The sequence below is a fragment of the Ursus americanus genome, chromosome 7 (genome assembly GCF_024610735.1).
Source record: "Ursus americanus isolate L20-20 chromosome 7, mUrsAme1.1.p, whole genome shotgun sequence".
NCBI lineage: Eukaryota > Metazoa > Chordata > Mammalia > Carnivora > Ursidae > Ursus > Ursus americanus.
Window position 1 is genome coordinate 21,355,937 of NC_142133.1, and position 16,971 is coordinate 21,372,907.

A 16,971-nucleotide genomic window follows, 5' to 3' on the forward strand; every position below is an offset into this window, starting at 1 on the left:
TAGATTCCAAAAGAAAATATATTTCAGGCATGAGAGACCAGAGCTCTACTAGACTGAAAAGAATAAAAATGAAACCTCCATTTCCAATGTACTGAAAGACATAATTTGCAAATGCTCCATTATCACTGAACGTCTGTTCCAGAGTCCATGAGAGCAGAACAAGCAAAGAATTTGCATATCTGAAAAAATATCAGTCAACCCTGAGTTTAAGAGAAAGTTCAAACTATGAGGCATTCCATACAGCCTTGATTATTTGGATCACATGACTTTTTACTCCAGTAACATTTTGTGTGTCCAATACCAAACCATTTCTAATACATCACTTTCAGAAACTCATTTGCAAAACCCCAGCATTTTCAAAATGCCAGGAGCATTAATAGTTCCGTTACAAAGTCTGTGTGTAAATACTGCTGATAACATCCGTGGTAGTGATTCTTGACAGTGTAAGAACCCAAACCCTTGTGAGCAACTGAGCTGTGGATCTTCTTCCTTAAAACAAACAAACAACAACAACAAAACCACTATACATACATGGATAAATACCCCAAGTTTGCATGACATCTCAGGAGAGTTACACATGCCTAAAGTCCACTCGGGGGCCCCTCCTGCTTCATGGATCTTTTAAATACACGTGCTATGAGATAAAGTCAAGATTTTCTCCCTCCCTTGCTCTTTTCTACGAAGGAACCACTCTGAAAGACAAGGACACAATGGAGGCCTTAGGACAATACACAAACCCCGTGTCATTAAGTGGTAGAAATTTTATCAGAAAAAGAAAATAGTTATCAAGAGAATTAGATTTGGGAAAATATTCACTTCCCTCTCTTGAACTCCCTTCCACAAAATTCAGTCCTTCCTTTAACTAACATAAACTGGGTTCCTACTCTAGGCCTCCACCTCCTTCTGCCCCTCAGGACCTATGCATAAGGAGTGGAATGGTAGGGCCTGATTGCTTCTGAATGACAGGGTCCTTGGACCATCACACCGGCTCGGGCATCTCGCCAGGAAGAGCAACCGGAGAAGCTATAATCCCACTTCCTTCCCAACACCAGAGCGTCCACGCACCTGGGCAGCCATGGTGCATCGATTCCAATGCATCTAGTACAGAAGCAGAATGAAATCCCCTCAGTTAGAACATATCCTGGCCAAATCAATGATGACAGTAATGAGCTTGGCAGATTTTCAATTCAAAACACTACACTTCCAAATTGTGTTTATTCATAAATGATGGAATCCCTGGAGTTATGTAATACCTATCTGGTCAGCAATCATGAGGAAATATATTCTATATTGTTGTGGGTATTCTGGAATAATGATATTTCTTTAAATATTTTTGAAAGATATCCGACTTAGGGAGCAACAAAAATTAAAGGTGGCTCATTAGATTTGCATAATGATTAAAGTTAAAATTACCTAATTGGGAATTATGTGTATGTTCTTTAGGAGTACTTCCTTCTAAGATAATAAATGAATGTTTAGTATGCACACGGCAGAACTGTAGAACACTCCTTTCATGGGGGAGAAATGAGATAGTCCACAGAGGCAGCCTTGAGAAGACTAATCAGGTTTCCCAGTTGCTCATTTGCCTTGGCTCATGTAGAAATTAATGTTAGGAAAATCTGAAAGGTGCAGCACAGCTGGAATCTGGCAGTTTAATTGCTCTGCACAAGAGAACAGTGATCCTGCAGGGTGTGGGGTGTGCCTATGTGTGCTCCAAAGCAAAGGGCAAAGCCCTTGCAAAGCTCCATGCCCTTGACTGCTGGTTGATTCTCAATGGAGAGAATTGTGTCTAAGGGAGAGGGGTGTGGATTTTGCTCAATAGAAATCTATTTTTTAGACTTATTCATTTGCCTCTCTTTAGATTCATTACAACTTTAACTGATATACCAGAAAATTGTTTCCAAGGAAGCCCTGATTAATGTCTTCCGTGGACAAACAGAACAGAAACAAGGCACATTCCTGATGAAGACTAACTTCACTTTTAACAATGCTCAGGATGGGAGGTAGCCCGTTTATACACTGCAGCCCTGTGAAAAATTTGTGCCCCTTTAGACACACTTCAGCAGAGGTGCTATGAAGACAGATTGAATCTGCCTGAATTTGCTCAAATAAAAGTGATTTTCTTGGGTCTGTTTCATTTACACAGCATGGCTGAATCTCAAACATATTCTGAATATTTTTGCCGTATCATATGATAATACTGTTTAGTCCAAAATAAAGGGGAACTATTCAGTTTAGCAGAAGTGTTATTTTAAGTAAAACAAATTTTATTAAATAGTAATAGAATTGCACAGACTTGTCCAAATTGTTTTGTGCCGTTTAAAACCTATACTCATTATTTCAGAGAATTAACGACCCCCATTTCAGAAATTTCACAGGACCTCTTTATCTTGGGCCATCCTTAATGTATAAAAGCCATTCTCTGCATACATAGGAAATCGATTTGAATTCAACTTACTGACTGCCTACTCTTGTGGGAAGGAAAAAAAAAAAAAAAGGCCTAGAATGAAGGTGGGAAATAGAGGGAGACTTTGGACAAATCACAGATCCTTTTAGTACTTTCTCATTTTATTAATTTAGAGTAATATCATCTGAGTCTTTAAGATAATGAAAGTAAAATGATGTTTATCATCCTTTACAAAAGAAGCTGCATTCTGAATTAAAACATTAGTAAAGTAATAAAGAGTTTTCACTTAAACAGAATATTAAAATGGATACTGGGCTCCAGTTGTCTCAAGGGAGTTTTCTACTTGGCTCTTGTATGTCAGAGGAGGAGGAAGTGAAACTGATTCTTTTCCTGGATTCTTTACAGCGTCTCCTGGCAAAATTTAAGGCAGAATTTCTGGCTCCTGAAAGGTATTCCCTGTTCATTATCCTAAATACTTAAAGATGAAAATAAAACATGCGGAGAGAAAAAGCTAACTTTAGGGCAGAAGCAGATTCTGTCTTATTTTACTTGAAAAGATGCCTCTCTCAATCTCCAAAAGAAGATGGGGAAGAAAAGGGAGCTGCCTAGATGATAATTAATAATGACCATTATTTCAAGATTTGTTGGAGGAAATTCTTTCCACACTAAGCATTGGTAGCAATCTCATCTCTTCAATCACCACTCCAAAGATCCTATCAAATGGCTTTCAACATTAGTAGAGAATCTAATTTCCTTCACTGTGCTAGGTGATAAGTATATTTATTAAGGCAGAAAAGAGCAAAGAAATTGAAGTAGAAAGAAAAGTCAGGTATCCTATGATGTTTAAGAAAACCCAGTGATTTGTTTTCTGGTATTTGGGAGAAAAGATTTATATTCATTCTATCTCATCTCTATTTGTTACTATTTCTGTGTAACAAATTACCACAAAATTTAGCACACTAACACACCAAGCATTCATTATCCCCAATAGTTTCTGATAGCAAGAATCTGGGGGAAGCTTAGCTGGGTGGTTCTGGCTCAAGTTTTCTCACAAAATTGAAATCAAACTTTCAGCTAGAACTATAGTCATCTCAAGACTCAAATGAGGCAAGAGAATCTGCTTCCAACCTCACCTATGTGGTTGTTGGCAGGTCTTACCCTCTCACTGACAGTTGGCCAAAGATTTCAGTTCCTCTCTATATGGGTCTCTGGATAGGGCTACTAACAACTTGGCAGCCTACTTCCTTGAGAACAAGAGATCAGAGAGAGAGAGAGAGAGAGAGAACCCAAGATGCAAGTTGCAGTCTTTTATAATCGAATCTCAGAAGTGAATTACCATCATTTCTGTCCTATGCTGTTGTCCACAGAGACCAACCCTGGTACTACATGAAAGGGGTCTATACAATAGGATGACTACCACAGGTGGGGAATGCTGGGGGCCATCCTAGGGGCTGGCCCAAGACATCTGCAAGAAAACCACAGGCGAGCCACAAAACGGCTGGAGGCTCAGGTAATGGGATCTGGGCACAAGGGCAACTAAATGTAAATGCACCATCTTTCACCCAGGCTTGTCTCTCTTATTTTTAAGGTAAATCTGTGTCCTCTCTGTACTTGTGAAGCCTGCATAACTGCATTAGCTAAGCCAGTTAGTCGTTTCCAATTTCCAATTCAAATTCACCAAACATGCAGTGTGGTGAAAAAGAAAAGACAAAATTTGAGGGGGGAGAAAAAGAGGAAATAAAATCTTCTTAGGATAAATCAATCAGTGTGTTTCCCAAAAGACAAGAGACACTATCCATAACAGACTTGTACCTGGCTTCTCTCAGGCCAAGAAGGTACCTGGCTCACCCCAAGGACTACTCTTCATTTCAACATGTGAAACCTGAATTGTAGTAAGGTAACCCGATCGTCTGAGAAAAACAGACTCCCCCTTTTCTTAGATAACTATTTACACATGAGATAAATATCAAACACCCTATAAGAATACAAAGAGAGGATAAAGGTATGATAATATTGTTGTCACGGAGTACATTACTATTGAATTATCTGTCTGCACCGGTGCTACTGGAAGTGCTCTGATAAGCCTCCCTGTGGGGTCTATCCCTACCTCCTGAGTTGACGATCACTATCAAATTATGATAAGCCATTATTACTGATGAGAATGTCTTCCCTCTCAGAGGATTTAAGGAAGACAATCTTTGTGATAACGATTTCCATGAGACACCTCTATATAAATAAGTGTGCTTACCTGTTTGTTTATGTCCCATCTTGTTGAAAGGCAGGAAGGGAGGAAGGGAGAAAGAAAAAAAAGAAAAGAAAAGAAAAAAATGAAAAGAAAGAGAGAAAGAGAAAGAAAAAGAAAAAAGAAAAAGAAGAAAGAAAGAAAGAAAAGAAAGAGAAAAAGAAAAAGAGGAAGGAAGGGAAGAAGGAAGGAAGGAAAAATATTTGCTCTGATTTATCAGGACTTATAAAATACAACAAAAATAACATAAACCCATTATGAAAGAAAAAAATATAAGAAAACTAATTCTATGGGGGCATGAAATGAAGCAAGGAGTGTGGTTGTTAAAAATGGGCAACAATTTTGGCCTTTAACATTCTAGTGGCCTGACAACTTAAAAAGGAAATCTGGTCTCAATTCTGTTTTCATAAGAAAATTAACCATTTTCCTAGGAGAGGCATATCTGTTCTTAAACTAAGATCGGGTTTAGCACTGCACGGGGGACTCACATGAAGAAAACACCCATCAATAGCATTTATACGGTAAATATACGATGACATGGCATTGAGCTGTTTCTTAGACTGACTTGATCAGAGCCCTGTAAAAATGAGTCCACAGGACCATACGTAACAGATCACCACAACTTCATTTCCTCTTCCTGTATACACAGAAACTCCACATTTCCTAACCATGTGAAATTAGGTTGGGGCCACGTGGCAGAGTTCTGGCCAGTGCAAAGCAGTGCACCTCCCGTCTAGACCTTGCTTTGTTCTTGCACTGACTGTGAAGGCTCATGTTGAAAATCGCAGCGCCACACGATGCAAGCAGCCTCTACCCTTAGCTCAGAAGAGCACCTCCAAGAAGAGCTATTTAACCTGAGTTAGACCATGATACAAACAAGTAACAAAACCTCACTGTGTTAATTTGCCTAAGACAACAAACACCATCAACACAGGGTACACAGTTCCAGTTCTCTATAGATGTGATTTGACCAATGGGGGAGAGTTTAGAATATCTCAAAGAATGGACACAATCTTTCATGTCCTCCTCTCTCAACACTGTTATGCTCAACTAGGTGTTAATAAATCCTGAAGATTAATGATGATAGTGATGATGTAACAAGAACATTAACAATAATAATATAATAAAAACACTTGAATATCACTTGCTATGTGCCAGAAGTTATTTATTCTAAGCCCTTTCGATATATGAACACATATAATAATCCTTACAATATACGGACTCATTTAATCCTCACCATTATCTCTAACTTTCAGATAAGGAAACTATGGAAGAGAGAAGCTAAGGGATTCATCGAAGCTCATTTGGTAAGAGCGACACCAGCATTAGATTCAGAAAGTCTAACTCCAGGGTTTGTGCTACTAACCTCTACATTGTACTTCGTCTCACACAATGATAAGTTTGAAAAGCTACTAAGCGCTTCCAGTTATCTAAGGGGTCGGAGACCATAGATACCAGCTGATGTATGGCTGGCATCTTCGTGGAGTAGCTGAGGACCCTAACCTGTCACCCGTCTCAACAGGGGTCTATCCCATCTCCAAACAATTATCTTACATGGAGCCATGACTGTCTTTTGAAAAGAGATTCCAATGTAATTTAGGGGCATTCAGTTGCCCTAATTTAACTTTACAAAGAAACACAACAAAAAACTTGTCTCAGAACAGATAAAAAGTAAAACTGATACTTCTTGGTGACACTAAGTCCACTGTACACATTCTTACGTGATCCAGTCATTGTCCATATAGGTCATCCCAAAGAAAATCAATATAATATGGCAGGACCCCCAAATGAGTTCTTCTACCATAATTAATCTTTTGGAAGTCAAATTTCACCTTCCTATTAACTCAAATATCACTTTTGTTAGCTTCCTGCAGGTTTTTGCTAACATGCACAACAGTACGTTTTCTAGCTGTACAGGAACCATGAAACTGTACACTGAGAAGGCAACTTTTACTATCACCTAATCTAATTCCTTTTTCCATAGAGGAAAAGACTAAATGACTTGTGCCAGCTCTCAAGCTAGTTAGTGGCAGAGTTGGACTCAAAACCCAGTGTCCCAGCTTTGTCCTGCCAGCCGTTCCACACCATCACACCGAGTCACAAGTGGTTCCCAGGAGCACATTGGACTACTGAGCCTGCAAAACATGCTTGGCCAAGAAGAAGGGGTAAGGCATGCCAGAACTTTCTAAGTATTTATCCCAGTAAAATAAACAGTTTCAGTTGAGGTAGGAAGTGTTCTCTGCTGAAATAAATATAATAATTTACTTCTGTGGGTAAAAAGGCAGCTCAAAATCCCCTTCCAAAATGGCCTTTCCTATCAAATAGCACAATCAAATTTTCAGACCCTCTCCTTGTCATCTCAAGACATGAACATACTCATCACGGATCACTCAGACTTTACGGATATGCCAGCAACAAGCTCGGAAAACAGCCCTCATTTAGGCCAACCTTGCCTGTCACTAGGTAGCCAGAGGCGCCACTCTCCCAAATGCCAACCGGCCTCTGTGGGGGACTTTGTCCAGCTCCCCAGTCGCCCCCAAACTGTTCAATAATTCAGCTGTCGAGCGTGCTATTTTGACATACAACAGCAGACTGAAAAACAGCTTTCTAAAGAAATAACAGGCAAGCAGCATCCAATAAAGCCCCAGCTTCAGATTTTAGGAAATTTGCCTGAAGAAAATTAAAATCTCTGTGAGGGCATAGCAAAAATTTTAGCCACATTAACAAAAATCCTGCCCAAGAGGTTAATGGTTAGAGAAGACTTACGGGTTAAAAAGAGCACACATTATGTCATGTGTTCTGCTAAACCGGGACAGGTATGTATCTTACAACTTTTTAGGTCAGTGAAAGGAGATTTGGTGATTTAAAAAGACAAATGGCTTTGCACATAGGTTCAGCAAATAAATACGGTAATTTTTTTTAAGTATAAAACCACCTAACCCCTTTTGAGTAGGTATAAATCACCAAGGTTCTGATTTAGCAAGATAATATAAAAACAAAAGGAACAGGGGTTATTCTAAGGGAAACAAGTCTTTCAGGATCACAGGGTGCTATGGACTAAGTATCTGTGTCCCCCCAAAATTCACATGTTGAAACCCTAGCCTCAAATGTGATGGCAATTGGAGATGGCACCTTTGGGGGATAATTAGGTTTAGATGACATCATGAAGGTAGAGTCTTGTGACGAGATTAGTGCCGTTATAAGAAGAGACCAGAGAGCTTATGTTCTCTCTCACTACCCCCACTCCCTCCTACCCACCTCTCCCTTCCATGTGAGGACACGGTAAGAAGGTGACCACCTGCAACCCAGAAAGAAAGGTGTCAACAGAATCCCATCTTGCCAGAACCCTGAGCTTGGACCTCCCAGACTCCAGAATGGTAAGAAATAAATGTCTGTTATTTAAGCTATCCAACCTATGGTATTTTGTTATGGCAAAATTTTCTTATGGCAGCCTGAGCTGACTAAGACACAGGGTTTCCTATGTCAGGCATCGGCACAACATTAAAAGGGCCCAGAGAAAACTGAGTGAGGGACATGGGGGTGACTTCCCTTTCCAGATGGGATACACAGGGTTTACTCTGAAATCTTTTGTTGATTTCATTTAAACCTATAGCATGAGTAGGCAGTGCAATTTCTCTTGACTATAACCAAGTCCGTATTCAAATGACCATCCTCTAGTCATAATGCAGAAACCCATGTACAGACTGAAAAGAAAAAGGAAAATCTGGACCTCCTTTCTAGATAGAGACCACAAATGTTTAAGATTTACTTGTTCTAACTCTGAAAAAAAAAATTGTACTATCAATCCTTACAAGGTTTAATTTGTATATGCACAGTGTTTGCTTCTCTCAAAATGTTACTATGTCTGTAGGAAAAAACGCTCGACTCTCTATTCTTCCCCTGCAAACTTTCCTGACTCTGAAATTCCTTAATTCTTTCTCTCCTTTCTTAGCTGAAGTGCCTTTTCTTAGATCCAAGCTGATTTTCTACCTGCTTCCTGGACCCATTCTCCTCATTTCAACCATCCTTCTCTCTCTTTCTTCTTTGCCCTACTGATTCTGTTTAGCTTCTAAACATATCACATCTTTCCCTTTAAAACTCAAAACAAAACATCACTTACATACACTCCAAATCTCAAGTCATCATGGCCCCAAGTGTTCTAGAAAGCAGTTCACACTCCATACTCGTCCTCTGTCCTCCCCGTCCCCACGCAACTCGCTGACTACTATCTTCCACAGTTGCGTGTTCAGTAATATTGCCTCAGCCATCAGAAACTTCTAGGTATATTTCTTTCCTTAATGTCTCCATAGCACTCACGGTCTTTCACCACATAATCCTTCCCTTGCTGAGTTTTCTTTGAAAATCTTTTCTCCATTGGTTTCTCCTGCACCCCCCAGACCCAACCCCATTCAAGTTTCTGCCTACCCCTGGGTCACACCTTCCTGGTTGTTTTTACGGCTCACTCCCGACATGCAGTGATTCAGCCTGCTGATTCTAGAATTACATCACTTGAGTTTAAATCCCTAGTCTACCACTTACCAGCTCCATGACCTTGGGCAAGCTACCTCTCTGAGGCTCTGTTTTCTCCTCTATAAAACAAGTATGATAGCAGCAACTGTCTCCTAGGATATACTTGAAATTAAGTAAAATAATGCATTTAAATCTTTTACACAGTGCCTGGTTCATGGTAGGTACACCATAAAAGTCAGCTGTTATATATGATTACATATTTCTGTTCCCCATGGCTTCATCCTTGGCCCTGTGCCTATATCCCTCTCTCTAGATAACCTCAACAAAACCCAGACTTCATCTATCTCTTGGATGGTAATGACTCTGATAGCTCTGTTTTTCACCCAGACCTTGGGTCTAGGTGCAAGTCCTGTAAAGCCAGTTGTTTATTGAACTTTTCTTCTTGGGTGACAAACACAAACATCAAACTCTACGTGAACAACACTGAACACACTTGTATTTCCCTCAAATCATTCCCTTCTTAAAGTCCATCGTCAGTACACAGAAGCCCCACCTCTCATCCACCCCCACCTACACCAAAGACCACAGAGTCAATCAGTGCCCAAATCCTGGTGATAGCATTTCCTAAATACCTCTCGAATGCTTCTCCTCCTCTCTCCATCCCCACTGCCACCACATTATTTTCCCTGTATTACCTCAATAAACTTAGCAATTTACCCTCTATTGTTGCCATAGTGGTATTTCTAAAAAGGCAACATTTATTCTGCTTCTCTCCATATTTAAAATCCTTTGAAGACTTCTGATTTGATTTTTAAAAGGTCAGTTCCTTGACTTAGCATACAGGAGACTAATAATGTCTTCCCCTGACCCGTCCAGTCATACCCCCACCACTACCCCAAAAACACTTATGGATTCCCTGTTTCATTCCTCTTCCACCATTCTCGTTATGGTCTCTGACTAGACATACCTCTCAGGTATCCAAGTGCACCTCATTTCTTCTAGCAATTCTTTGCCAGCCTCCAGTTCAATGCTGGGTAAGTTCACTTTCTTTGTGAGCTGAAGCTCACTATGTGTAATGATCACACAGTATATAAGAAAAGAGCTGGTTCAATTTCTTAAAGCCTAGCGGAAGCTTAGCACATGAAAGATGTTCAATAAATGTATGCTAATGAACAAATACATGATTCTTAGAATTCTCTCATGCAGTACACAGGGCAAGTATAATTAACCCCATTTCACAGAATAAGTAAAGGAGAAGTGAAACTCAACATATCAGTCTTAGAAGCCCAAGAGCTCCCTGACTTAGAAAAAAAAAAAATAATGTTTATTTTTTAACTCTTCGATATTGGGGGAAAGTTGCCTCTTCCAATCTTACAATTCCTTCAATTTATGGACTTTCTCTATTGTTCCTCCTTGCAAATTGGTCAGTTCGTATCTGAATTCCTCTTTTTTTAAGTATCTTAAAACAGTAAACACTAAACAGCAACCAACCCACATTACTAACATTCTATTTTATACCTCTCCTAGAGATACAAATTAAGTAGCTACATTAACTGCCTTCCAAATTACCGCAGGAGACAGTTTACCATTTGTCTAGCCGCTAGCAAGTTTTCTGCCAACCAGCACCCAACCGATAGGCTAATGCCACACAGTATAGGCTTTAATGTAGCAATCCCCATTTCAATGTCCAATATTTGTTTCTGTCAGTATGGGCTATGTTATGCAGTGTAACAAACATCCTTAAAGCTGCTATTTTAAATTTTATTTCTTATTCACACAACATATTCAGTGTAGATCTAAGGGTCACCTCTCTTCATAGTCATTCAGAGACTCAAGATATCCAACAATCCATCATAACATGTTTCCAAGATCACTGTGGCAGGGGTAGGGACATAGCAAATGGAACTTTGGCTTGTAAACTTTCCAGTCGTATTTTATTTTATTTATCAAACCAAGTCATGACTCTTTTGGGTTGGGAGGTGCTATCCCACCATATATGTGGAACAAGGAGAACCAGTATGTTTGTGAATAGTCCCAATTTAATGACTACCATAGTCACATAGTTACATAGTCACTAAGGTAATATTAAAATTCAGGTCCATGATTTCTAGTTTTTTCATTACTTCAGTTATCCATATTAAAAACTACAATGAAACTAAGCACATATTTAACCCCCATAGTGGCAGAAAGTGTATACATATATGCTTTCCTAGGGGCTTAAGCTGAAGAGAGAAGCTGAAAAATTAATCATTTCAAACCCTGAACACAGTAAGGTATGTAAAGTCTTGAAAGCCTTTTTGTCTGAAAGTGATTTTCTTCTGTTTTCTACAACTTCCTTCATCAAAACAGATGGTCACACTGATACTGATGGAGTCTATATGCCATGTCTACTCACAATGCCTTCCCAGATAGGGTCACCAGATACAGCAAAGAAAAATACAAGACACCCAGTTAAATTTAAATTTATATAAACAAATTTCTTAGTATAGCTATGTTCCAAATATTGCACAGAACATACTTACACTAAAAAATTATTTGTTGTTTATCTGATGTTCAAATTTAACTGGACATCCTGTATTTTATCGGGCAACTCTATTCCCACAGCCAAGTCATCAAAGAACTGACCTAAATTAACTTCATGTCATATTTCTGAAGCTATTTTAAAGGTTATTTCCCCCTTCCCCTAAACTAGGGCCTGTTTTTTAGACCAAGTAAACCAAATTTAAATAGAAACATTTAGTCGATGAACTTGTTAAGAACCGTGAAAAAATATTATCCCAAGTATCTTTGGCAGGATGGATGACTAAGCATTCCAGAATGTAACTTAGGAATTGAATTACTCTTACCATGTCAGTACACTGACAAACCTAGCCACTGAGTAGAGTAGATTTGGTACCAATTCGGGGTTAAGGGCAGGCATGTGAACTGGGAAGTCCTCGAGAGCCAGTTCTAGTGACAGTGTATTTCAGAAGGGTTTGCTGCCTGTAGTGGAAATCATAACAAGTCATTGAAGAGGAAGACCTGGGTAGCAACACTCGCTGAAGATCTATTAATACAAGAATCAGCTTAAAAATTAATTGAACTACAGAAGGTTAGTCAGATACAAGATCAGCAAGCAGAAAGCCATAGTTTTCCTAAATACCACCCATAACCAGTTAGAAAATGTAATAAAAAAAACAACACTTTTTACTATAGCAACTACTATGAAATACCCAGACAAAAATAACAATATACAAATACATGCAAGATCTTCATTTTAAAAGATATATATATTTTTGTTTATATTAGTATGTTTATTTTATATTTCATGTTTAACATTATTTATATTTATTTCTAGATGTAAAAAAAAATACCTGTATAAACATAGCAATACACCATGCTCATAAAAAAAAAAAGGTGTCAACAGTCCTCGAGCATTATGTTAATTTCAAAGCAATCCACACAGAGTTCACAACTGGGCGTTTCACCGAAAGTGAAAATTGATATCAAATTTCATAGAGATACACTAAATTTCATAGAGAAAGCTAAATGCACAATATGCAAGACAATTTTGAAAAAAGAAAAATAAAGGGCAAATACCCAACAGATATCCAAATATATCCTAAGCTACAAATAACTCAGTGTGATGCTAAAAATGAAAAGAAAAAAGAAAGAGCCCCCAAACAAAGCATAGAATATATGTGAATCTGGGGTATGGTGTGGGCGTCATTTAAATCAACGGCTAAAACACAGACTATTCAAAAAAATGAACTATTGGAATAATTTACTCTTCGATTTTTAAACAACAAAAATTTGCATACAAAAAATTCAAGATTAATTTAAAATCTCAATAAGAAAACAGAATTATATAGCTATAATTAAAAATCTAAGAGTAAATGTACATTGACTTCAGGTTTGCAAAGCCTTTTAAACGACACATGAAATACCAAAAGACATTAAAAATGTTTGAGAAGTTTTATAAGATCAAAATTTTAAATTTTGAGTGAGACAAAAAATAAGGGTAGAATACAAACCAAGAATAGGGAGAAAATATTTACAACAGATATAATAAAGAGCTGCTAGCTGCATTAGCTACTTCACATTGCTTAGCCTCTCAGGATCCTAATGTGTTTAATCTGCAAAATGAGGATAATAAAAGTAACTAACTTGTAAGGTTATTGCTACAACAAAATGAGTTAATATATGTAAACTTAAAATACTGTCTGCTAAATATTAACTATGTATACAAAATACTTATATATAAACGTACATACATACATGCATATATACACACACAAATACACAGGCCACAAAGAAAAAGACAAAGGACTGAACACAAAATACTCACCGTACGAATGGCTGATTAATATATGAAAAGGTAAATTCACTAGGTAATGGAAAACAATGGGAGAGCATTTTTCTGTCTTAAGAATAGCCAAATTTTTTAAAATAGTAATGTTAACAACTGAGGTGAAAATGTAGAGAAATTCTAGTAGTAATTAAAGTAAGAGCAAATACTTTGAGGAGCCTGGTAAAGAATTTATTCAAGTTTTAGAGACACACATACAATGACATAGTGATTCCTTTTCTCATTATTCAATCATTTACACTCAGGACTGCATAATTTGGGAGACCTAGTGCAAGTTGAAATTCAAGTCCAGAGGCAGGGACGAACAGGTGACCCAAAAAATTGTAACCTCTGTGCTGAGATGTGCTAGATTCCCAGACGGTAGGTGGGCAAGAAGCCCCCCCCACCCCCCACCAACTCACTTCGCTGAATTGTCCCCTACAGAGTTACCTACATAGGCATCATGGAGCGTACATGCTTAACCCCAACGCTCCCCACATCTGTGCCCAGGACCCCTCTGGGGGTAGTGAGCAACAATGAAAGATGCCTCCTTCTTCTCACCATCCAAGCCCCACCTTACACATGTATACCATGCACACATACAACCCAGTCTCTGTCACGAGTGCAAGGACCCAAGGGTCACCAGACCATGACGAGGTGGGGAAGCCAAGGGTCCACAGGGCATAAAGCTGAGACTCAGAGAACCTGTCCTGGAAAGGAGGTGGGACCCGGTGAACTGAGGCTATAAACTTCAATGCATGCACCACTGCCCCACTAAACTTGACTTACAAAACACAAATTCAAAGAAAAAATTATTAATCATTTCAACAGAGAGGACATAGAACATTAAACCAAAGGTGGGGCCCTTCTGAGCCAGGGGTCCTGTGTAGCCATCCCTGCTAACCTACCAGTCTTACTGCACACAGAAAAGCCAGTCATTTGTCTCCTCATGGAATGTCCACAGAGAAAAGACAGCCACATTCTGAAATTTAGAGTCTCAAGAGCAACTGGTCTTAAGCAGAGGCCTCCTCTGGACAAGCCTAGCCCATCTACGCAGAGCTCCCCAAACAACTTTTTTTTTTTTTTAAAGATTTATTTATTTACTTGACAGAGAGAGAGACAGCCAGCGAGAGAGGGAACACAGCAGGGGGAGTGGGAGAGGAAGAAGCAGGCTCCCAGTGGAGGAGCCTGAAGTGGGGCTCGATCCCGGAATGCCAGGATCACGCCCTGAGTCGAAGGCAGACGCCTAATGACTGCGCCACCCAGGCGCCCCCCCAAACAACTTTTTATAGCCTCATCCTCAAAGAATGAAGGGATGGGTGCCTGGGCAGTTCAGTCCATTCAGTCTTGGTTTCAGCTCAGGTCATGATCGCAGGGTCATGGGTTCAAGCCCCGTAACAGGCTCCATGCTCAGTGCAGAGTCTGCTTGGGATTCTCTCTCTCCCTCTGCCCCTCCCCCACTCTCTCTCTCTAAAATAAAGAAATAAATGAATAAAATCTTAAAAAATAATAATAATGGAGACTTTAACATTATGATCACCTAACATTTGAAGAAAAATTCTAAAGGGAAAACAAAGATAAAGATTTTAAAAGAAAAGAAAAATGATGCCACAGGCAAAGAATAATTTAGGGGAATTAAAATTCTAAAAACCTCCAGTTATTATTCTCAGAAATCTCAATGTGATATTTTATCCATAAAACAGTAAGAGTCTACTTAAAAAGGGAAAGTCAGTGAAAAACCAAAAACTCTTCTATGTTGAAAATATATTAAGATAAAAAAATCAATGTACAGTTTATAAATAAAGTCAAAGACTATCTCCCAAAAGAAAATGAAAAGCAAAGAAATGAAAAAATATGTAGATGAAGAATTATTTCATGTGACCTAAGCTTCAGACATTCGAATCTAATAGGAAATCTAGAAAGAATTAACAGAGGAAACAGAGAAAGAGAAAAAATATATAAGAAATAATACAAGAAAATTTCCCATAAGTGAAGCACATGAGACTCCAAATTTAAAAACCCACTCTGAACAAAAAAGATCCACACTCGGGCAAATATCTATACAGTGTTGCAATACTAAGAATAAAGACACTAAAAGCGGAGAAGCGGTGGGGGATGGGCTAGATGGGTGGAGGGGAGTAGGAGATACAGCTTTCCACTTACAGAATGATTAAGTCAAAGGAACAAAAAGCACAACACAGGGAACAGGGTCATGGATGCTGTATGATGACGATGGCAGCTATGCTTCCGGTCAGCATAGCTTAACACATACAGAAGTTAAATCATTGTATTCTACCCTTGAAACTAACGTAACACTGTGTGTCGACTCAAATTTAAAAATTACCTTTAAAAAGCTCAGGCACTGTCACTGACACTGGCATAATAAACTGATTGCCATCAGAGTGCTCACAGTAATACTAGATGCCTTCATTATTTTAAGGGAAAATAATTTTGAGACTTGAATTCTTACCCAACCAAATTATCAATAAAGTTTGATAGCGGAAAAAAATATTTTCAAACATGTTCAGAAAATTTACCCCTCATATACCATTTCACAGTAAGTTCCCTGCGAATATCCTGGAGCAAAAAGACATGGAAATAAGAAATGAGAGGAACATTCTAGAGAACCAGTGAGGAGATGTCCCAAGTTAAAACTGGTCCCCAAGCCTAGAGAACAACAGTCCTTATTGGAATAGAATGGATGGCCCTGAGAGGATGATTTCTGGGAAGGAGGAATCCATAAATCCTTTACTGACAAGAGATTTGTGGGGGTTTTTTTAGGGATATGGTAAAAGATATGATACATTCAGGAATCCAGATGTGATATATTTAATTATAAGACAAGAAATAAAGGCTTAAGTACTTTATACAGATAGCCAATGGAGAAGCTAAATGTAATGTTAGGACTATATTGGGGAAAAATGGGAAGAGAAGGTATTAATAGTGTGAGTAAGCAGGAAATCAGAATAGTGTCTGAACTAATAACCGATTATTAATGATATGGGCATAAATTATTTAGACATCGGGAATTAATAACCAGAAGCAACTGCTCGGAGTGGTCGCCTCTAACAAGTGGGAATGTGGCCATGGGGCAGACTGTTCCATTTTATTATCCACCTTTCTTGTCCCTTTTAATTTTTTAATCAAAGGCATTTATTGCTTTGATACAAATATATTAAGAGGAAAAGGAAATGAAATGGAGGGAAATACTGAGGCACATTCGCATGTGCCATTACTAAAAATCACTAAGGCATATTATTGAATGATAAATGCATTTTAGAAAAAGGTATGTAAAGAGTGATCCCGTTTATGTTAGACACGAAAAAGTAATCCATCTAACAAAAAAATCCACAATATAACATTGTGAAACAGGTATGGGTAATATATGTAAATGTATTTAAAATTCATTAGAAACCATCTGAACAGTCCACACCAATGCTGTTACCTTTGAAGAAAGGGTGGATATTTGGGAATGGTTAGAGACACTGTAATATTTACAAAGGAAATAAATTCATGTATTAGTTT